The sequence below is a fragment of the Pan troglodytes genome, chromosome 11 (assembly GCF_028858775.2).
Source record: "Pan troglodytes isolate AG18354 chromosome 11, NHGRI_mPanTro3-v2.0_pri, whole genome shotgun sequence".
Taxonomy (NCBI): Eukaryota; Metazoa; Chordata; class Mammalia; order Primates; family Hominidae; genus Pan; species Pan troglodytes.
The window spans coordinates 90363107-90388279 of NC_072409.2; the positions used below are offsets into that span (position 1 = coordinate 90363107).

Sequence of the window (25173 nt, forward strand, 5' to 3'; positions counted from 1 at the left end):
ATGGTGTAGAACAATCCATGTACTTTCCTCCCATTTATGTAACAAACAACCCCTCCCTCCCCAAAATTAAAACCTGAAAAGTGAAGCTTATACAGATATTGAAAAAATTGGGGGAAAGGTTTTACTTTACAAAACCGTCCTAGTTGTTATATTTCAGGAGAAGTAGGCTGAGATTCTCAGGTAGGAGGGAGTCATATATGAATTACTACCACGTATCGTCAAAATTGTGTTAAAAATAAAGAGTATCTTTGACTTGATGAAAAGCGGGGTATTTTAATTTGGATTGACCCTGTGCATTTATTTCTCAGTAAAGAGAAACATACTAGCTAATGAATAAGGAAATATTGTAGGCTTTTGCTAGAAGCCAAGACTATTAAGATGACTTCTTCAGGAGTAGATTTATGACCAATATATAGAAAATCTAGATATGTTTTGTTCATTTGAAATATCAATTGAAGAGTTAGATATTTAGCCAAACTTACTTTATTTTTCTGTCAGAATTAAGCAAATTAAAATGTATCATGAGACATGGAAAGGAAGAAGAAGGAGAGTAGAGGAGAAGGAGGGAAAAACAGAAATGTAGCAGCAGTCAAATGACGACCTCAAACTCTAACAGCATGGGCCTCAAAGGCAGTGAAAGAAGGCTAATACAGTGGGCCCCAGAACTTTGCTCCTGTACATCATGACTTGAACGTGGAAGATGGTAACTCAGCCTTTGGGATTATTTTAGAGTTCATCAGTAAGGCCAATGCTAAAAGTATTTAGCATGCAAGGGAGTAGTTCACAATACCTAAAATATAATATTAATATAATGAATAAAAATAATGTTGAGAACTTCAGGTTGAATTATTAAACCTGTGTACAACAGATGAAATTCAATTTACCTAATTTTAAAATCATAACTATACTTTGTGGGGGCGAGGACTGTTATTATTCCATCTGATTAACGAGAAGAATAAATTTGAGAGATACTCTTAAGGTCCCAGATTTGACTGGCTTCAAATACATTAAGCTCTAAGCAGACAGAAGATAGTTAGGTTTCAATAAAACCTGTTTTTGAGGAAAGGAGGTGGAAATGTGAATGCCTGTGGGACTGAATAGGTAAAGCTCTTTTAGGTGCTTTGCAGTGGACTAATGGACCCAATGTAGGAAGCAGCTCTTCGGGCAACAGTAATAGAAGGGAAGAAAGAATGACATTCTCAAGAAATGAGGATACATCATGTTAATGTACAAAGTATACCACTGCCAGTTAGGATTAAGTGGGTTATACAATTATTTTTTTCTTATGTTGTGCTTGAATCAGACTGACTTACAGTGTTAAAGGAACAGGTTACATCTTTGAGTGTTCTGTTTTTCTAGGCTGAAGCAAGTGGAAGTCATTGCCTTTCAAGTTACCCCAGGGTTCCTGGCACTGTCACATGTCTGGCTCTAGGTTATAGGAGAATAATCCGTTAACAATACCTAGCCAGCAATAGTCCCTGGCATCAACAATGATAGTAGTTCAGAGTTCTCTTTCAGTATCCCATTAGTCAATTTGAGTATCAAGATGGGAAGTATCATGGGACACAGTAATAACGAGGTAATGAGGATAATAACGTGGCTCTCTCCCACAAATCTTCCCTGTCCTCTGTTGATGTCACTCATTGCATGGATAATCATTCCATTCTTATCCAGCTTCTCCTTTTTGGGAAGGTGGGTATAAAATATCAGGGGAAAAGGATAAATAGGTGTATAATCCACATCCTGGAACAGAAATTTTCCTATGCCTTCCAGTGGTCCTCTAATATGTGAAATTTCCCCCCCAAAAAAGTCTAGAATTATCCTTCCTAACAAGAACAGATGCTTCAGCAGGAAAGTGTAAACTCTTTCTATTAAACTGTTCAGGACCTATATTTCTGACCAAGACAGGAATAACAGGGATTGGGTATCTTCTCCCTCAGGAAACAACCAAAATCAGCAACAAAGCTGTGAAACAGTGGTTTGCAAGAAACTGCACTACAGACAATAAAGGACAGTGGTCCCTGCAAGATGTAAAACAGAGGAGGCAAGCTCCATGACTGCATTAGCTTAGTGCCCTGAGAGTTTCCAGGCACTAAGCTGATGCAATGTGCAATGTTCCTGCTGATTAGGGAGGGGTATCGAGGTGAAGCTTGAAGGACTCCCTGAATTGAGGTAGAGGTGAGAGCTATGGGAGATCCAGGTGGCTAGAGTTTGGAGGACAGGAGACTGCACAAAAAGAGAATATATAGATCTGTAGACAGTCGCCAATAAGCATTCAGCAGAGTACTGACCAGTGCGTGGACATGAAGAAACTATATGGGGTAGAGGGGAAATAAAACACATCCAAAATGATTGGAGGGAACTTTGTCTGGAGTTTACACAGGGCCAAGAGTAGTGCCTGTTCTTACCAGCCAAACTGAAAGACCTCATTAGTCACTGGTCATTGGTAGAATCATCACAAGGGGTTTGCCTTAGTAGAGAGGAATTATTATTTTTGAACGTACCTAAGGAATTTTAACAGCAAGACCCAAAAGGATAAAACTGTTTTCAAATGATTTATCTTGAGAAAAAGCTCAAGAAGATTTACAGGAATACAAAATATCCAGCATGCAAAAGAGTAAAATTTTTGTTTAAACAGCCAATTATCTTTTAAACACATTTAAATAATAATTTAAAAATCTTATGCATTTATCCAAGTAGTTACTGTTTCTTCATTATGTCATGTTCATTTATTGCTTAAGCTTCGTATTCCTTTATTGAGAATTTTTATTGTATATTGAATGTCATTTTTGACCAACTAATATATTTTATCAACAAAACCTTATTGAAGTATAATTGACATACAAAGAGTTCTACATATTTAACACATAGAACTTGATGAATTTGGAGATAAGTATCCATAAAATCATCACCACAGTCTATGCCATTAACATATCTTTTAACCCTAAAAGTTTCTTCCACCCTATTTAATAAATATCATTATTTGACACTTACATAAGATTTACCCTCTTAGAAAGTTTTTAAGTATACAAAATGGTTAACTACAAGCACTATGCTGTAGAATAGATCTCCAGAACTTATTTACCTTGCATAACTGAAGCCCTGTACCCTTTGACTACTACCTCCCCATTTCCCTCTTCCCCTTCCGCTGGAAGCCACCTTTCTACTCTCTGCTTTTAAGAGTTCCAATATTTAAAATTCTTCATATAATTGTCAAATAATTCCTCATATTTGTCCTTCTGTATCTGGCTTATTTTATGTAGCATAATATCCTCCACATTCACCATGTTGTTTCAAATGGCAGAATTTCCTTCTTTTTAAAGGCTGAATAACATTCCATTGTTTGTGTATGCTACATTTTCTTTGTCCATTTATCTATCAATGGACATTTAAGGTTTCTTGGTTAATGTGAATGATGCTTCAATGAAAATGGGAGTGTAGAAACTTTTTGAGATGCTGGTTTTAGTTTTTTTGGATTGTGAAAGGAGAGTAAACCTTGGGACTGCCAAAGGGAAAAGGGAAAAGCCAAAGGGAAAAGTTAAGCTGGGAACTTCATTGGGCAAACCTGCCTCTCATTCCATTCCTAAATAAGATAGCTACAAAGATAAAACTGCTACATACCTCCCTCACAATTTGCCCACAAGGAAATTCCTTGTGGGCGAAGGACAGACAGAACTCAAAGTGATCTCTCTGCACACGAGACAAATGCATATCTGATTGCTTCTTTTGCCCTATTGTTTCACTAAGCCAGACTGAGACATAAGTGACTATGCCGGTAAATTGCATATTCAATGAAAGGCTAACCAGAAACTCAAAAGAATGCAACCATTTGTCTCTTATCTACCTATGACCTGGAAGCCCCCTCCCCACTTAGGGTTGTCTCACCTTTCCAGACCAAATTAATGTACATCTTACATATATTGATTGATGTCTCATGCCTCCCTAAAATGTATAAAACCAAGCTGTGCCCCAACCACCTTGGGCACATGTCGTCAGGACTTCCTGAGGCTGTGTCGTGAGTGTGTCCATGCGCTCCTTGGCAAAATGCACTTTCTACATTGACTGAGACCTGTCTCAGATATTTGGGGTTCACAGGATACATATTCAGAAGTGGGACTGGATCATATAGAAGTTCTATTTTTAATTTTTGGAGGATCCCTCATACTGTTGTTCCAGAGTGACTGCACTAATTTACATTCCCATCAACATGTACAAGTGTTTCTTTTTCTCTACATCCTTGCCAACTCTTGTTATCTTTTGGGTTTATTTATTTTTATTTTTATTTTATTTTATTTTTGTTGTTGTTGAGAGGGAGTGTCGCTCGTGTTGCCCAGGCTGGAGTGCAGTGGCTTGAACTCGGCTCATTGCAACCTCTGCCTCCTGGGTTCAAATGATTCCCTGCCTCAGCCTCCCGAGTAGCTGGGATAATAGGCGCCCACCACCGTGCCCAGCTAATTTTTTTGCATTTTTAGTAGAGATGAGGTTTCACCGTGTTGGCCAGGCTTGTCTTGAACTCCTGACCTCAGGTAATCTACCCGCCTGCGCTTCCCAAAGTACTGGGATTACAGGCATGAGGCACCACACCCAGCCATTTATTTTCTCTTATACTGGCCATCCTAACAGATATGAGGTGGTATCTCATTGTTGTTTTGATATACATTTCCCTGATGATAATGATATTGATGCCTTTTCATAAGCTTGTTGGTCATTGGTAAGTCTTGTTTTGGAAAATGTCTATACAATTATTTTGCCCATTTTAAAATTGAGATTTATTGCTTTTGAGATGTAGGAGTTCCTTATATTTCTGAATATTAACCTTTTACCAGATACATAGTTTGCAAATATTTTTTTTTATTTCATAGGTCGACTTTTTATTATGTGGATTGTTTCTTCCACTCTCCAGAAACATTTTAATTGAATGCAATCCTGCTTGATTATTTTTGCTTTGTTGCCTTTGCTTTAAGCATCATATCCAAACAATTATTCCTAAGACCAATGTCAAGAAGATTTTCCTCTATGTTTCCTTTTAGGAGCTTTATAATTTCAGGTCCTATGTTTAATCTTTAACCATTATGAGTTCATTTTTGTGTACCATGAAAGACAAGAGTTCGTGGTTTTTTTTCTTTTTTGCATGTAGATATCCAGTTTTCCCAATACTTCTTGTTGAAGAAAGTATCCTTTCTCTATTGTGTATTCTTGGCAACCTTGTTTAAGATCAACTGACCATATATCCCTAGTTTTGTTTCTGGGCTCACTTATTTTGTCTATCTTTATGCCAGTACCACAGAGTTTTCATTACTGTAGTTTTCTAATGTATTTTGAAAGTAGTACGTGGATTCCTCCAGCTTTGTTCTTGATCAAAATTTCTTTTGACTGTTTGAGGTCTTTTGTGGTTTGCAATTAATTTTATGATTGCTTTTTCTCTTTTTGTAAAAAGTGCCACAAGGATTTTGATAGAGATTGCATTACATCTGTAGACCAGTTTGGGTAGTATGAATATTTAATTAACAATATTAATTTTTTTCCAACCCTAACCATGAGATTCCTACTTTATTTGTGTCTGCTTGAATTTCTTCCATGAACGTTTTATAGGTTTCAGTGTACAAAACTCTTTCAGCTCCTCGGTTAAGTTTATTCCTAAGCATTTTATTATTTTAGGTGCTATGGTAAATGGGATGGTTTTCTAAATTTTTTTTCAGATAGTTTGCTGTTAGTGTATAGAAACACTGCTCATTTTTGTATGCTGATTTTGTGTACTCCAACTTTACTGAATTTGTTTATTAATTCTAATAGGTTTTTTTGCATGGAGTCTTGCGAGTTTTCTACATCTAAGTTCATGTCATCTGAAAACAAAGATAATTTTACTTCTTATTTTCTGATTTGGATGCCTTTTATTTCTTTTTCTTGCCTAATTTATCTGGCAAAGACATCACATCAACAGAACAAAGGATTCAAAAATCATATGACCATCATCATAGATGCCGGAAAGCATTTGGTGAAATTCAACAACATTTCATAATAAAAGCTCAAAAATTCTTAGATATAGAGTGAAATTTTGTCAATACAATAAAGACCATCTATATGAAAAGTCCACAGTTAAACATCGTATTCAGTAGCGAAAATAAAAAAACTTTTAGTTTAAGATCTGGAGCAAGGCAAGGATGCTCTCCATCTCTTGCTATTTCTATTCAATGTAGAGCTCATTTCTTTGCAGTGTTTAATTGCATCAATCCTTTCCACAATATTTTTGCATATAGACATTGGAGTTTTCATATTTATAAGAAGTTCTATTTTTATATTTTTATATCTTTGTTGTCTCTACTCAACTTTTTGAATGTACGAAATGCACTTACAGTGACAATACCATTTACAAAGACAATCTGAAATAACTAAGAATAAATCTGACAAAGTTTTTTTTTCAGTTTTCAGTGCACATTTAAACCCTTATTTATAACCAAATAACCTAATAAAAATTTAGCAAAATATTTGAACATTTTACCAAAGAATGTATGCCCATTGAAAATAAGCACATGAAAGATGCTCTACATCATTAGTTATCAGGTAAATTCAAATTAAAACCACAATGAAATACTGCTACACTTCTTCTAGATGATATACTTAAATAGATTGACAATATCAAATGCTATTGAGAATGTGAAAGAGCTACAATTTTCACGTACTGCTGATAGAAATGTAAAATAATACAAACACTTTGGGGAAAAAATTAGAAGTTTCAAAAATATTAGGCACATATATACCATATAAATTATCAATTCCAGTCCTAATTATTTACCCAAAGGAAAATAAAGCCTATATCCATAGAAAAATTTATACCTAAATGCTCATAGCTTCTTTGTTTAGAATAGTCAAAAATGAAAACAACCCAAATGTCCATCAATAAATGAATGGGTAAACAAAGTGGTATATTTAAATAACAGAATACTACTCAGCAATAAGAAGGATTGAACTCAATATATGCAACAACATGAATGAATCTCACAACATGTATAGAGTCAAAGAACTAGATATAAAAGAGTACATAATATGTACTTGTATTTATGTAAATCTCCAGATTGATATATGTACATAGGTATATCAGTGTAACCCAATTGATAGTGACAGAAAACAAATCGGTAGTTACTTGGGATAGGGAGTTGGGGGAGATCACAAAGGGACATGGGAAACTTCTAGGAGTTATGGATACGTTCACTATCTTGAATGTAATGTTCATTTTGCAGTTATATACCTATGTCAAACTTATTAAATTGAATTGCACATGTAAATTTCAATTATATCTCCAAATATATTAAACAAAGTCAATAAAACTTAAAAATAAATGTTTTTAAGATTCCAAAGTCAAATCTTGAAGAAAAGTATCTTCCAGTGATTTTTATTGTGGTCTACTACTCAACATTTGTGGAGATACGGAAGGTAACCCTTGTCCATACTGGTTTGCCTGCTTTTGTTCCTACTACTCCCTGCTTTTGACATATCCTCCTTTTATCCTCAGCTTATTGTCAAAATCACGGTTTTCTATAACCCATTTCAAAGGCTGCTTCTTCCATGAAGCTTTCATTGTTCTCCCAAACTAGAAATTATGTATTTTGCTTATGAATCTTCGTAAGCCTCTAGTATGTATCTCTCTGATTATATTTATATTTTATCCCTTCTTCACAGTCTTAAAAGTCACTTTTTTTGTAGCTAAGACCCTTTGAATCACTGAGATAATTTGAAATGCATAGTTTAGCTTATATAAACTGGGTATTTTTTTTTTATCTTGATACTGAGAACCCTGGGGAGTAAGCTTGTAATATTTCTGGCTTTTAAAGTATGACTTCTGACTTAGGTATTTTCCACAGTACATTCCCTTCCCGATTTTAGCGTTCTCTGAACATCACATGAGAGGAAGTAGAAAGTACATATAATGGAAACTTTATGCTACTTTAACCACTGCCATGAATTCTAAGATAGTTATTTTCAGATAGTCCTTCTAATTTATTTCCTCTAAGCTATTTGCACTGTGTGACACACTCTCATTAAATCCTCTCCCCAATCACAACGGTGGTTACTAATATGATCAGTAATATGATTTCATCTCACAAATGATGAGAATGTAGCATCTGGGGTTTTTTAAGTAACCTGGCCAAGTTACCTAACTACTAAGTGAGGAAGCTAGCACTGGTTGCTATTTACCTCTGACTTCAACTCAGTAATGTTATGTCAGTTTTCTGGCATATAAAATGAAACAGAAAAGGCCAAATACTTTAACGTTAAGGAAATTAGAGTGCTCATGTGTGTGTGTGTGTGTGTGTGCATGCGTGCACATGAGCGTGCCCGCGTAGGGGTGCAGGAGTAATCTATTTTAATCAACATCAAAATGCAAAAGTATCACCTAATAATTTTACTCAGGTTACTGGTGATTTTAATGGAGAATCCAAACCAGGAGGCTTGCCAGTTCAAGTTAATTATTTTCATTTAAAAACAAAATTAGACCACACAGTTTTTCCCTGCAATATCATCTAATACCTCATCTGTACTCACTTTTTCTGAATTGTTTTAAAGTTATCTTCTTATAGTTGGTTTGTTCAGATTAGGATATAAACAAATTCCACACATATTGTTGATGTCTAAGTGTCTTCTAATGATCATAACAGTTCCTCCATTTTCATGACATTTATTTTTAAGAAAATGAGTCATAGATTATTATCTTTTTAAAGTCTCCGCAATACCTCTTAAATTATGTAACAGGGCTATTATATCACATATACATTATGGGCAAAGGCTAGTCTTATATAACGTTGAACATATCTTAGGACTCAACTAAGAGTTTTGCACGTAGTAAGTACCCAAATTACTGAAGTGAATTGAATTGGGGTCTAAAGTATCACTGACAATTAGTCCTTAAAATCAAAGTGTGGACACACCTATTTCTACCTTCACCTAAACATGAAGCCATGGATACTATGCTCTAGTGTTCACTTGAAAGAACTCTTGTTACACCCAATGCCTGTTGTTCATTTCAATGTCAACATTCTTAGGAGGCCTGAGAATTTTCTGTGTTTCTAATGCAGATATGCACACGCACACATACACATTCTTGCACAATACACACAGACAAAAACAAAATCCTGAGCCACTGCAGATTACATTTTCACTTCACTGAAGTTCATAACTAATTGACTCTCTCCATCTGTGAGAGAGAATTTAATTTCCTTTTAATTTATTTTTCCCTTGGTCAGCACTTTCCAATTTCAGTGCATGTAATAGCAAATGCTGCTTTGACTGAATGAGAGACTAAGAATTAGATGTGGTCTGTGATACATAAACCAGTTTCTTTTATCCCAAAGGAAACTAAAAGTACTAATGTTTCTCAACCAGTTGGTAGGGACTGTTATTTAAATTCAAATTAAAGAAAAACAAGTTTTCTGTACATTGCAAGCAATTCAGATCAGAGAGGATACTGAAGCAGATCTCTGACTACGATGTCGTTGGGTGCCTTTCAGAGAGCAAAGATGTAGTTAATGTGGTAGCCTCGGCTTTTCCAATAATAAAGCATATCAGCTTTGTCTGGAGATTGACTTCCTAATTACTCAGGCCCTAAATAATGCAAGCCATGTTCTCTTTTATTAGCTAATATCTTTCAGAGGCTGGAAAGATGGTTATAAAGCCAATTAAAGATATAGTTTTCTGGCATGCTGGACCAATTCATAACATGCACAATATGAAATGCCATGTGAGAAAGTCATTATCAGAATATTCTCCCCTAGTTTATATTAGTTTTTAATTTTTTCCTTCCCTTTGTATCACATTTGATACAAAGCCTTTGATGGTGGTGTTGTAACTCTTGTTCAATAACGAGAAATTCTAATTCCATAAAATTCCTTGATACCACATTAACCTTGCATCAGATAAACAAGTACATTGGGAACTGTGGCTAATACAACTGAATATGAATATAATGCATTGTATTTGAATAGAAACAGAAGAAAGTGAGTACAGAAGCAGCTTAAGTAATAGATAACCTTGTTACATAAAAATGTATTCATTTAATACATCTGTTCCATTAACAAGTGTTTATTGGAGAAAAATCTGTTGTTTTATGTACATAGAGATGCTATACTGCTTTAAACAATTCTGGTTTATTAATACTGACATTAATTTAGTAATTTATGTTTTTCAGTATTTTGGAAGACATTTTTTCATTTAGTAGATAAGAGTAAATAACAATATTTCTATTATAATTCCAAAACTGTAACAGTGATTTAGAAGACTATATTTAATTTCATTAAAACTTTCCAAGGTAACTTTTCTATTCATGTACTTTTAGAGTTAATCTGAATACAAGTAAATTACACATGGTAGATTAAATGATGACCCTACAAATATATTCATGCTCTAATCCTTGGAATCTGTGAATATTATTTTATATTAGAAAAGGAACTTTGTAGATGCTGTTCAAGTATGATTTGGGGATGGGAAGATTAACCTGTACTATCCAGGTGGGCCCAGAATCTTCACAGTGGTCCTTATAAGAGGGAGGTAGGGGGTGTCAGAGTCAGAGAAGAAGGCAATGTGATAGCAAATTAGAGAATACAGTGAGATACTTTTTGAAAACTGATTATAAGCCAAAGAATATGGGCAGTCACTAGAAGCTGAAAAAAGCAACGAAACAGATTTCCCCCTTAGCGCCTTGAGAAGGAACTAGACCTGCTGACACCTTGACTTAAGCTCAGCAGAAATGATGTTGGACTTCTGACATTCAAAACTGTAAGAGATTAAATTTGTGTTGTTTTAATCCACCACATTTGTGGCCAATTGTGAAAACAATAATAGAAAACGAATACAATGCATTTTAAAATTTGTGATAAAATTTCTGAAGCATGTAAGCACTTTGGAAGTTGTCATAGTTTTACCACGTCTCAGGCAAAGTAAGGTTTTTACAGCCAGGAGTATCTGTTTTAGAATCAGGCACTATTGCTTAGTAGGCCTGCAATAGAAGGGGAGTTATTAAGCTCTTTGAGTCTTATTTTTTCTGTATTTAAAAACTGGAAAAAGAAATAGAATCTACCTCTTAAAACAATTATAAAGATAAAATGAGAAAATACATGTAAAAGCTCTTAGTATAGGGCCTGAATGCATAGTAAGCAATTAAAACGTTTTTGCCATTGTTATATTTTAGACAAATGTTAATCTCTGTTGCTTTATTTAACATACGTTAGTGCAGAAAAACCCGTAATGAACCAGTTAATAAGATCTTGCTCTTTTTATCACCAAGGGATAAAGCTAGTAGGGTTGTCAAAAGACTGAGATACATCTGGAACCAGGAAGCCACAGGAATTGAAGGGACACAGAAAACCAGGGTGAGACATTAGCATTAGAAAGAGAACTAATATTTGTTGAGTATCTTCTCTATCTTTGCTGAACTCTTTATATATGTTCAATAAGAACAATGGTGCTATAGGAAATATATTATTATCTCAATTTTGTCAGTGAAAACAATGAACAGGCAGAAAATTAAGTTGTCCAGGATCAGAAACTTGGCAAATGGCAGTAAACATTTGAATTAAATTTGACTCATGTTACAGCTTATGCACTTCAACACACCAATAACAGGGAAAGTCTGGCATTAAGTGAGCCATATTCTATGTTCAGGACAGGAATCTATTCCAGACTGGTGACTCAGGATGCTCAGTTGGAATCTGGTTTCAGGCATTTTAACACCCAAGAACACGGGAATTATACCTTTTATTTTTGTATGTGCAGTGAAGAGCTTAATTTTTAGTTTATAGTGAAAATTTTTATTTGTTAAAATATTCCTCTGGTATATCCCTAGATAAAGCAAACTCTCTCTCCCTACATTATCATTTTTGCTTAATACATTTTTTTATTTATTAGGAATATTCCAGAGAAAGTTTGATCATATTCTTTGCTAGGGTAATCCATATTATAAGTATAGCACACCGAAGTGGAATAATAAATTTAACTCAATGATGCTGGGCTCTATGTGTCTAAACATGGCTGTTTTGAAGAGAAGGGATTCTACAGTTACACAGAGATATGCCTATAAGGTATGCCTTCAACCCTCCACTAGGACAATTCCCTGTCCATGGTGTGTTTCCTACTCTACCAGTAGCTTGATTCTGTGCTGGTTCAAGTGGTATTTTGACATTCCCATGGGCTGGTTAGTAATATACAAGGCAAGTTGACCATATTTGAATCACGGAAATGAAAGGAATTTTTGTCATTTAGTTATTTTAACATTTTATGGGGAAAAAAAACAAAAAAAGTGACAAACTTTTCATCTGTTTGCCCATTTGATATCCTAGTGGTTTATCAGTTATGAATCCTACATCTACTAGAGATTTGCATGATTCTATTGATATATTATCTTCCCTGCATTTGATTTAGGTGACAATAATTTTCATGATATTTTTCTCTGTCTTTTCTAAAAATCAGAGCATCTACCCTCGGACCTTGAGGCGAACAAATAAAGCCATAATAGTGTTTATATTTCTTTCTTGTATAGTAAGGCCATTTTTCTCCATTTCCTCGGAAAAGAAACTCTAGGGTCAATTTTGACATTTGCTTCTATTCTTATCCACATTCGTTAGTCTTATAATTTTCTTTAAACTATGTCTTGAATTCCTTGTCCTGCCACATTTTTGACAGAGTCTTTCTCTGCTAATAATGAGAATGATAATTACATATGTTAGTTGGGCCCTTCATATATACCAGAAACTTTTTAGGTGGCATACATGCATTAAAACATTTAATGTTCATAACACCCTAATAATTTACATGCTATTATTTGTTTTATGTGAAAGGAAATGCAGTCAGAAGGTTTAGCTTGCTCATGACCTTACAGTCGCAAAGTTGAGAAGTATTACAGTATTTTTTTGATATTTTGTGTTGTTGTTTTACATTTCTCTTTCTTTCCTCCATCCAATCTATATCAAATGCATTGACAGGCAACCCTTCCCTATAAATATCACTGTTAATAACACCTACTCAATGCCTCCCGTATTAATTTCTATTATTAACCAATTTTTAAGGGGCTATGTAATCAGCTTCATTTTGCACCATACACTCTGGTCTCCTCAACATCTTAGTTCTTCTTCTCAATCCTCAACACAAATAAAGTATCATAATCTTTTACTCAGAACCCTTGGGTAATCCATATTATAAGTATGGCACACCAAAGTGGAAGAATAAATTTAACCCAATGATGCTGGGCTCTATGTGTCTAAACATGGCTGTTTAGGGATCAGATGTATAAAAGATTTCAGAAATCTTTAGATCTTGGAAAGATACTAATGGAGGCATATCTGTAAACTATGTAGCAATCCTAGTTAGATCCAAGGCAGCATCTTTAAATAAACATATTAATATTTTGCAGCTAAATAGGTAAAGACTCACACTAATTGTGATACATATAGACTATTAAAATCTTTACATCAGTTCAGGTCCTATTTTATCAATAAGTGTGTTACAAAAACTTTCATTTTTCAGAACTTTGTGGATTTCAGGGTTGAATATTAGGAATTGAGGAATTAATAACACTTTCATTATCTTAAGGTCATCATGTTATCTAAAATGTAAACTTATTCCCACACTCACAAATATAAACCTTATAATTGCTTTAATACACAGCTTAAGTCAAACCCTGCAACCCCCACAGTGAAACTTGGGTCGCAGAAACACAACCCAATGTATCTTTCTTCTGCACTTAAAAGCCACACAATTTAACATTAGATGTGGATAGGTCTGTAAGTGTTCTACATTTTTTCACCCTTCTCAACTAAACCTTAAGCATATAGTGATTAGAAATCATGTCTTATTTCTATCAACCCATAACAAGATGGAGTCATGTAAGAGTTTAAATTACTATGTAAATCTTTGTCTAAGTGTTCCAGGAAATTACTGGATTGGCTATGTTTAACAAGGTGAATCAAGTTTATGTGGAATATTGATAAAGATAAGAAAGTTACTTAAATGATTAGTTATGTTTTCTTTTCTCATAATGTGTTAGAACAACTTTTATTATTTTCTTTATTATATGTAGAGATGTGAACTGTTGACACATTATTAATTACTGACACATTTAAGAAGGCTGCTGTGGTATAGTCATGTGTCACTTAATGACAGGTATACATTTGGAGAAACATTTCCTCAGGCAATTTCATTTTGTGCAAACATCATAGAGTGTACTTACGCAAATGTAGATGGTACAGCCTTCTATCTACGTAGGCTCTTTGGTGTATCCTAGTGCCCTTAGGCTAAAAACCTGTCCCCAGCATTCAGTACTATAATCTTGTGGGACCTCTGTTATATATGTGGTCCACTGTTGACTAAAATGTCTTTATATGGTGAATGACTATTTATACAAAGATCTTGAGTTTTGAAAATGGAGAGGCCATTTTCAAATAGGTTTGACTATTGATAAATAAACAAACCTTTCTGAGCCTGTGCTTTTCCATCTGTAAAAAAGATAGCTAATACTTCCCACACGCAAGAATTTTACTGAAGACACATATTAAATGCTACTTACCCCCCTCCCCGCCCCATTTGTCAAATAAAAGAAAAAGGTGCCCAAAGTTTCAGCCTTTCGACCTGCTAACGTTGTCCTGTAACCTTGTAGAAATCACTTACTAGTTTTTATGGCTACTAATTCTTCTCTAAAGAGGGGGACATAACTGTTTCGCCTAACTTAAATTGAAAAAGTGAATCTTTTAAGGGCTTTCAATCTGTGAATTCACCTTACTACTTAGTGTATAGTGTGTATTCTTTTGTCAAAATTTAATGTAAAGAACTGAGGTGGTATTTGGCTTTCGAGATCACTCACATTAACAATAGAGTATTTTTTCCCAAAGTGTGTTTATCTTCCATATAATAAAATTCTGCAACTTTCAGTACATTAGCCCATTTCATGTCTTTGGTAGGAAATACAGTAGCCAAGGAAAATTAAAGTCCAAACCTGAGACTGAAAAAACCCTGGGGTAATGCATAGACCCTGGGGTCACGTTCTGGTAGTATTTTAAGAGTAAAAAGTGAGAGAAATTCTGAAAGAGAGGTTATAGTCAAAGGAACCTGGTAGCAAGTAGTTGGGGGTGGCACTTCATGTTAGAATATTATGTCTAAAATTGTCTGGTTAAATTATAAGTTCTTTGAGAGCTAAATTTAATACAATAAACTATGTAAAATTCCTGCAGAAACTCCAGAACTGAACAATAGATGCTCTGGCAAACATGTGTTTGATGCTGAAGAGGCTAGAAGGCTCTCAGTTGTGCTATTTAATTTGAGGGAAGATGAGTTTAGCTGAAATACCATAAAACTTCTTACAGTTTTTTTTTCTTCTTGATACCAACATTTTATCTTTTTCTCCCCAATTCTGTCTGTTTTAAACAGTGTAATAATCTTATGTGTGTGGGTTTTGAAGAGGAGCAACAGTTACCTGGTCAAAGACTTAACTTCCTCATCTATAAAATGGTAATGATAATAATAGTTCATATTGCATAGATGAGGATTAAATATGGTAATAGGTGTAAAGTGCTTTAACTAACTCTGTAAAAGCTAACTAGAATGAAGATGATTCTGTATGGTGCATGTTGAGAGTTCTTTTGAGGATGAAAATATGAAGCAAAGAAAGAGTAAGAAGATGAAGAAAAGAATTAGGTAAACAGCAGGAGGTGTGGCAGTAGAAATAAAATGAGAACAAGCATGGAACACAGCCCAGTTCTTTCCTAAGTTCAAAGCATTTTTCTCTCATAAGACCATGTTCTATAGAGATATAAATGCCAGTTGTACCAAACCCCCACATATAGCCACACAATTAGCTGTATAAAGCAATATGATTTAAAAGTTACGAGCATGGGGTTTGTAATTGCAAAACCATTAGTTTAAATCCTCATTTCAAAACATATCAGTTTTATGACCTGGGGAAATGACTTAAGTACTTTGAATTTTAGTTACATTTGATAAAAGGAGGCTATTAATAGCTCCTACTTTGTGGATTGTTGAGAACACTGAACAAGATAAAGACTGGGCACAGGATTAGCATAATTCTTGAGATATGGTATGTGTTGTATAAATAGGTGGTTTGCATTTATATTTATTGTATTATACTCTTTTAAAAATTTTACTTACACAGAAGCTTTAAAAACTCTTGCATAATTAATATGCCTTGTGTGTGTATATGAGTGTGTGTATGTAAGAGAGAGAAAGAATGAGAGAGATAGTAAAGGACAGGGGTGAAAGAGCTGGATGGGCAAACACTGAACACACTCCATAAGGCCGTCTTGTTTGTTAACTGATGAATGGGAAATTTGCTACTTTGTCTCCCTGTGATCTTGTTGTATTTTTGTGTGTACATGATTGGTGAAAACTACCTGACGGTGAAGTTTCAACTCTTTTATTAATATGTTGCCTTGACTTGAACTTTTAGCTATGAAATTATTTCTTCTTCTTGAATGTGAATGTGCAATGATTCCTGTATAAAACAGAAACGTTCAGAAAGTAATCAGAGTGGCTCAATTCTTGCAGTAAGTAGAATGAAAGTGATCTGCTAACAGTGATATTTGAGGAACAGCAGGAAACCTTAATTTGTGAATATTTTCATAAACTTATAACTAGAACAGAAAACTTTCAGCAAATTTGTAGGTAAAATGAGCTAACCCATGCTCTGAACTATTGTGCTGATTTCTACCAATTTATTTCTAATTTATAGGCATTTTAAAATTATATCCAGGGCCTCTTTTTTTATACTGTCTAGCATGAAAAATATTGTTAAGATTAAATGAGCAGCATTTTTCTCAGTTCTGTTCAAACCACAGATGCTACGTTTGATTTTATTTCTAACAGTGAGATTGAAATTCTATTTTAATATGCAGAACTGCAGCCCAGGGAGTAATAAAATACAGAGTGTTTTCATTAGATGATGGCCCTGCACCTCTAGTTAACAGGAAAGCTGATTCATCAAACAGCAACCATCAAGACAGCATTAACTAAGACCTGGAATGAAAACACGAGATTGGGGTGAAAATTACCTGTTTTGCATCACGTAATTGTAACTTTGGAGAAATTCCTGGTTTGTGGCATAAAACTGTTTCCAGGGATGCAGAAGTGTTTGCTGTAAATTTGCTACAGATGGTCTAGAGATTGAATGTTTCCTGCATTTAAAAGGGATCTTAAATTTTATACCAGTTGCCCCTAATTTAAAGGAATGAACATTCACCTTTACGCTTTCTGCTCCCCACCAGAAAAAGAAATAATCAGAACTAATTCTGCTTTTCAATTTACCTCTCAAATATTTACATACACAAAATATGGAGTTGGATTTTTAGGCCATTTTATTCTAGTGGAATTCACAGGTAAGGGATTCTATCTCCAGTCAAAATGTCCCCGTGGACTCTAGGCAATAAATTGACATGATTCTTCTCATCATATAATTGCCCATAGAAAAAGGGATAGCTTTTCTTCTCCTAATGAATTCTAACGCACTTTAAAAGCAAAACAAGTAACAACAACAAAAATAACAAAACACTCAAGCTTTGTGATACATGTAGTTATTGCAGCTTGATATAAAATGTTAAAGCTAGAAGAAATTTTAAAGATCATCTAGTTTCACTGGTTTTAAGCTGTTCCATGAAGTTGCCTTGCGGGTAGCTTTAAGTGGAAAGCCTGGGAATCGAGACAAGAGGAGATTTACATGCTTCTTTGGAGGCCCTCACATTTCCTTTCAAGTTTCAGCCAGATCACATTCACTTTACCTGTTTAATCTAATGGGTTCTATTGAAGGATTTCTTTGGAAAATGGATACAGCTGTTTAGAAGTATTTGAAAACTACATCAACCTAGTCATATTACCAATGATCCAAAACTTTGTCACCAAGTAGAAAAACCAAGGCTAGAATCCTGATTCTTAATGTAGGGTTTGCTGGGTTTTTTAAAACCACATTTTGAAATTTAGTTATTACAGTTAGGTCAGTGTTTGTATCCCCATGATGCACATCCCTTTTGTACATTAATCAGTTGATGTTACATTTAAAAGTCAATAGCTAAAGAACATTTATATAATATCTATGACAGGTTTCCTGAACACAATGCCCTATTTAAAATACTCTGATCTTTTATGGGAAAAACAGCATTAACAAAAATAAAAACCAAATTTTATACTGTGGGTAGAACTGAAAATAACACCCTAAATATATAATTGGATGATGAAATATCAAATGTAAGTACTTAAGGTAACAGAGAAGAAAAGGTAAAAGAAACAAAGTAATTATTTTTATTTGTTGACTAGTCATTTAAATTGAACACTACCAAAATACTATTAAGGCCAAGTTATTTGACTAAATGATGGACTTGGTACAGAAAAATCATATTTGTGCATATGTGACATATATACAGTTTGAATAATCAGCAAATAAATGAAGGAGACAAAATAATTAATTATTAAAACCACCATTGTCTTAGTCTGTTTTCTGTTGCTATAACAGAATACCTGAGACTGGGCAATTTATACTTAACATAAATTTATTTCTTACAGTTCTAGAGGCAGGAAAGTCCAAGGTCAGGAGCCTCATCTTGTTAGGGCCTTCTTGCTGTGTCATAACATGTCAGATGCCATCACATGGCCAGAGTGCTAGAGTACATCAGCTCATGTCTTTCTCTTCTTATAAAGCCACCAGTCCCATGATGGAAATCCCATTCTGATTACTTTATATAATCCTAATTACCTCTTAAAGACCCCACCTCCAAATACTATCAACACATGAATTGGGTGATGAAGTTTCCAACACATCAAATTTGGGGGACACATTAAGATCATAACAACCAGTAATACTCTGTGTACTAGATTCAGTATGAAACAAGGTTTAGATATATTAATTCATGTAGGAGTAGGAAAAATGTTCAAGACCAGCACTGAAAAAGGAATGGGATGAGAATGAATGATGTGCAAAGGAGTGGAATATAATAAATATATTTCAAAAACTTACTACGTTTCTAAAAATTTTTGGAATCTGGGATAGATAAATAAGCAAATTGATAGAGATTGTAGTTTAAGGTGTCAACATAATAGGTAAATAAGTTATCCAATAGAAATGTAGAACTGCAAATAGTGATAAATACCATGCACAGGCTGGGCACGGTGTCTCATGCCTGTAATTCCAGCACTTTGGGAGACCGAGGCGTGCAAATTGCCTGAGCTCAGGAGTTCATGACCATCCTGGGCAACATGGCGAAATCTCATCTCTACTAAAATACAAAAAAAGTAGCCAGGCGTGGTGGCATGTGCCTGTAGTCCCAACTACTCAGGAGGCCGAGGGAGGAGAATTGCTTGAATGTGAGAGACAGAGGTTGCAGTGAGCCGAGATCATGCCACTGGACTCCAGCCTGGGAAACATAGCAAAACTCTGTCTCAAAAAAAAAACAAACAAACAAACAAAAAAAATGCACAATGAAAGTTAGTTTCAATAAAAATTTGGGGATGAAGGCAGGTAGTCCATGTGAAAGAAGAACATAGTCTGAAGTTAGAAGATGTGATAAAATTTAGCAAACTGAGGAATTGAGCCATGGTGGAACTATTTGTTTTGTTTATACTCAGGATACAAGAATGCATTAATCTTATCTACTCAATTTCATGATTGATACCATTACTTTATTTTTTCTCATTGAAACTGTAGCTTAGTTTTAGTAAAGAGGAAGAACAAATACTCCTTTCAATAATATGGAAATATTGCATTCATTTTCACTAAAAATACTACTCACTAATGGTGTTTGTTAAAATATAACTGTGATATTGTGAAATACATATTTGATCTTTATCCCAATTTCCTGACATATAGCTCCTAAAATCCTTGGAGTAAGTAGAATGGAGAGTATCTGTTATATGTTAATGAGATGACTAGTGACTAGCAGCCCCTAGGTAGCTTCAGGATGGAGGCTGGTTACCAGAAAGACCAAGGCTTTGTTAGAGGGTTGGGATTTTTAACCCGTCCCCTCCTACCTCTGGAGGAAGGTAAGGGCTAAAAGTTAAGGTGGTCACCAATGGCCAATGACTTAATCAATCATGACTACATAATAAGACTTCCAAGAAAACCCAAAAGAATTGGGGTCAGTAGCTTCCAGATAGCTAAACAAGTGGAGGTTCCTGGAGGGTGGTGTGTGCTGAGAGGGTATGGAATCTTGGTGCTCCCTTCTCCCACGCTTTGCCTTATGTGTCTCTTCCATCTGGCTGTTCATCTCTATCCTTTGTAATATCCTTTATACTAAACTGGTAAATCTAAGTACGTGTTCCCCTGAGTTTTTTGAGCCTCTTTAGCAAATTAATGCAACACAGGAAGGGGGTCATGGGAACGCAAATTTATAGCCAGTTGGTCAGAAACACAGGTAAAACAACCTGGGACCTGTGATTGCCATTGGAAGTGCAGAGCAGTCCTGTGGGACTGAGCCCTCAGTCTGTGGGATTTGATACTGTCTTCAGGTGGATAATGTCAAAACTGAATTGAAATAGAGAACGTCTAGCTGGTATTCACTGCAGGATCTCCTGCAGAATCATCTGCAGAATTGCTTGCTTACTCCCCCCACATACATTTGGTCACAGAAGTGTTTTTGTTGTGAGAGTATAGTATGAAAAACTGAGTTTACTTTTTGTTATATCTACAATACCCATTCGGGCATTAAAAACTGCTGAACATGGTAAAGATATGATTGAATCTGATGACATTTACGTAGTGTATTATTTTTAGGCAGCATTATCTTTCCATCAGGGCAAAAAAAAAAAAAGATACAACTTTTCCCCGGATATCAATTTTGAATCAAATGTGTATATATGTTTTTACACAGATAAATTAGTTTTTATTTGTTCCATATATTCTCATGCATTCTACAGAAATAAACAGCTGTCTTAACCATGGTAATATTTGCAATTATTTTCTTTAGCAGTGCAAGACTTACACAGTCCAGCTTCAGCATTTCCCTGCAGCCATTTATAAGTGATTATTGCATAATTATTCCCAGAGGATAAGCCAATTTTAGAGAGTAACAGCTACACGACATCATTTCAAGAGCTTTTGAAGTGAAGAAGCAAGGGCCCCTGTCCTTTATTTCTTGGTGAATTTGCTTAGAATGCTGAATAACTAGAATGTTGAATAACTATTATTGTTATTTTCAATTTCAAAACAGCAGCCACTGCAGCCATACAAACCTTGGTTCATTTCTCCATAGTAGACATGTGACTTTGAACAAATTATTTCTTCTCTATTATTCTCCCTTTCCACTTGTATAAAATAAATATAATTATAGGACCTATTTCAGAGTGTTTCTTTGAAGACCAAGGATAAATTCTTTGGAACATAGTTATAGCAAAATAAGTGGAATTATTAATCTATCTATCTTCAAAACCAAAGTCTATCAGTTCAATGAAAGAGTAAAGGATCCCAAGAAAAGATATATTGGATTGTGCTCTGGTGAAAAATAAGCTGAAACCATCAGGGGCTTAATGGAATATTTTCTAGTTTTATGTACCCTGGTGGGTATGGCTTAACAAAGATTAAAGAGTTGAGATAGAGAAAGAGAAAAAACCAGATCTGTCTAAGAGAACTTCTCTTAGTCTCATAAGTGAGATTATTGCAGCACAGGGCTCATTTCCCCAACGGTCTTATTCACCTTCTACCTCCATAATCAACATATCCTTCCTGAATTTGCTTTTTTTTTTAGGTCTACCTTCATGTGTGGCTGAAAAAAGGATGAGGAAACAACTACTATTTATTAAACAATTTCCAGGTTGTAGTGTTTTATATACATGGTCATTTAATCCTCATAACAAGCCAGTGAAGAAGAAATTTGTGATCTCATGCTACCAATTCGGGTCTGGGATTTACAGAAATCACATTATTTTCAAGGTCATACAGCTTACACATAGTAGACCAAAGATTCAAATTCAGGTCACAGCTGCTCAGGGAATCACTTTCATTTTATGACTTCGAAAGTCAGCTATTTATCTGCTCCTCTCTACTACCATGTCCAATTCAAGATCGAATATCTTGGTCCTAGCCCATACCAAGTACATAAGAGAAAATACTATATACTTGCTGATTGGATGAATAGATATTCATCAAGCCCTCAAAACCATTGCAACACGGGCAAACAGCGGAGTAAAGGAGTATCGGATGGTCCCTCTAGGAAGGAGATAAGCCACAAATTTCTTGGTACATTTCACAGTTCCTAAGACACTGGAGAATATATTAAGTTGGTGCAAAAGTAATTGTGGTTTTTGCCATTAAATGTATTAGTAAGACTGGGAGAGGTGGCTCACGCCTGTAATCCCAGCACTTTGGGAGGCCAAGGCAGGCGGATCACGAGGTCAGGAGGTTGAGACCATCCTGGCTAACAAGGTGAAACCCCGTCTGTATTAAAAATACAAAAAAAAAAAAAAAAAAAAAATTAGCCGGGCGCCTGTAGTCCCAGCTACTCTGGAGGCTGAGGCAGGAGAATGGCGTGAACCCGGGAGGCAGAGCTTGCAGTGAGCCAAGATCAGGGCCACTGCCCTCCAGCCTGGACAACAGAGCGAGACTCTGCCTCTAAAAATAAAATAAAATAAAATAAAACAAAATAAAATAAAAAATAATAAAAATAAAAAAATGCATTGGCAAAAACACAATTACTTTTGCACCAACCTAATATAAAGTCCACCCATTGTTGGCTGAATAAGTCTATTATCTTTATTTCAAAACTGAGTACTCAGAATACAGATATCTTTTTACTTATATTTCTCTTTGAAATAAAATTTTAGAAAATAGGTTTTATTTGTTAAAACTTATGCTGAAGAAATTCCTGGTAGGAGAACTACAAAGCAAATTCCGGATTCAAAACAATTTGTAATCAAACATCATGTGGTAAAGCAATATGCCTACCAAAAGAAATTAATGAAACCAAGGCTAAATATTTGAAGGTGATAGTATTCTGAGATTTAATTATAGGGGGCAAAAGAAAATGGCTGCTGAGTGTATTTTTATTTATGCAAGCCTTCTCAGAAAGACAGAAAGGAAAAATATTACCTATTAACTTCTTACTTAGTGGATTAACATCTCTTTTCCCCACCTGCAAAATGAATACTTCAAAGTATGAGCACTCTGATTTCTTTTTCTCTTTCTGTTTTTTATTTTTATTTTTATTTTTATTTTTTGACAGTCTGGCTTGCCACCCAAGCTGCAGTGCAGTGGTGTGATCTCGGCTCATTGTAACTTCCACTTCCAAGGCTCAAGTGATCCTTCTGTGCCTCAGCCTCCTGATTAGCTGGGACAGGCGCATGCCATGACGCCTGGCTAATTTTTGCACTTTTGTAGAGATGGGGTTTCGCCATGTTGCCTAAGCTGGTCTGGAACTCCTGGACTCAAGCAACCTTCCCACCTTGGCCTCACAAAGTGCTGAGAATACAGCTGTGAGCCACTGTGCCTGGCTAACGCACTGATTTTTATCAGCGAGGAAAAGACCAGTGACATACTGGCCCCTACACAGAGAGCCTGTTTATAACATATTGTAAAATCTTAGTAGTCTTGCCCTCACCAGCTTCTTCCCCATGCTGCATCTTGTTCCACAGATGATTATCATCTGCTCATGTGCAGGCAAAGGTAAATTCCTTGCAATGTATGAGAGAAAAGAGCTCATTACCTCTGAATTAGCAACTCCTGCAAAGATTGCATGGCAGAAGGGACAATATTTTGAAATCAGTTATACTTGCTTATGTATCCTAAATGCTGCTTTTTTTCCTGACAGATAATATCAAATATCATACTAACTTCATATAGTAAATTTTTATATTTTGTCAGTAAAAATTCATAAAATAATATGGTTGAATTCTGCATTCTGTTTTCACCCTTAAGTAAACTCTTTAATATCTTTTTTTTAGGTTTTTATATCTGTTACATATGTATAATTTGTTCTCAGACATTGCTGTGAAGACTAAATAAAATGCCATATGTGGAGGTCATAATGTAATACCTAACACCAGGTAACTGTTTAATAGTTAGATATTTTTATTGGTATCCTAGATGCTACCTTCCAAATCTAAATGTTCTTGTCCTTCTGAGAAACTATCAATAAATTATTTTTACTCCACATCCTGGAGCAAATAGAATTGAGAACTAGTCTTTTTGCTATTGGTTCTTTCGAAAGGGAGAGCCCTTCTCTAGCTTTCTCCATGTTCCTGCTTCTACTCATTGAAAGGAGATGCCATTAGTGCAAGATCCCTTTTCTCACTGAGGGCAGTTTTGGAGAAAATACTGTAGGTGTATTTGTATTCACTTGGTCACATTTTGCTAGTGGATAGGGTAAATATATTTTAAAAATTTGAACCTGTATCCATATGTCCTTTCTAGTTGTGTTGCTCAGGGATTGTAGTCACTCATGCACTGCCTGCTTTCCTATACTAAACACACCTGAGATCTTCTAGTCTCAGTGAGGTTCACTATTCTCTCCCAGTTTTTTCACTTACATCTGATGGATGCTACACTGTGAGCCCAAGTGGTTTTGATTAGAGATAAATAGGAAGCAGGAGGGAGTAGAAGGGTCCGTGGTGACACCATGTCTAAAATTACACGTTACTATAAATCTTGTGTCTTGGCATTTGTGAAGTGCTTGCTTATCTAGTATAGTTGTAAAGGCATACTTTCCCTGTTGGCTTGTGAGCCTTATTAGTCAGAAGTTGATAATAGTGGGAAATGATAAGGTTGGGATGGGAAATCAGGGGTGAATTGCATCTAAAAAATATTGTAACATGAAGATTATAAAGAAATAGTTAAGTTTGGCCATTCTGCAAAAAGACTTATTGTGTATTATTATTGCTAGTGGCTCATAAACGAAGCGAGACCTGGATGTGACTTTTGCACATGTATCTCAATATTTGAATAGGACGTTAACTGATTCCTACAAACCTCTTGTGAACTCTCATTTATTTTAGAATTCTTTTGTGCTTGCAAAACATCCATCTGTTCTTAATCACTTCCTCAATATTCTTGCCACATTTTTTTCATATAGATTTTTCCCTCATTTACCATGTGCTAAGTATTTTGAGGATGGCATTATGATGAGAAAGAATATACTAAAAAGAATGGAAAAATAGCATATTTCCTAGCATCAACTTGCTAGACATTCCAGATAATTTGAAGAAGATGCT

At 35.2% G+C, this 25173-nt stretch overlaps 1 long non-coding RNA gene across 1 annotated transcript in view; it reads left to right on the top strand.

Annotated features, from left to right (window-relative positions):
• LOC107976627 (uncharacterized) overlaps positions 1-24009 on the top strand; it is a 28109-nt gene extending 4100 nt beyond the window's left edge. Inside the window, exons 2-3 of the long non-coding RNA XR_001720698.3 lie at positions 15406-15486; positions 23908-24009. This is a non-coding gene — a long non-coding RNA (uncharacterized LOC107976627). The remainder of the gene's footprint in view (positions 1-15405; positions 15487-23907) is intronic.
• Positions 24010-25173: the final 1164 nt, after the last annotated feature.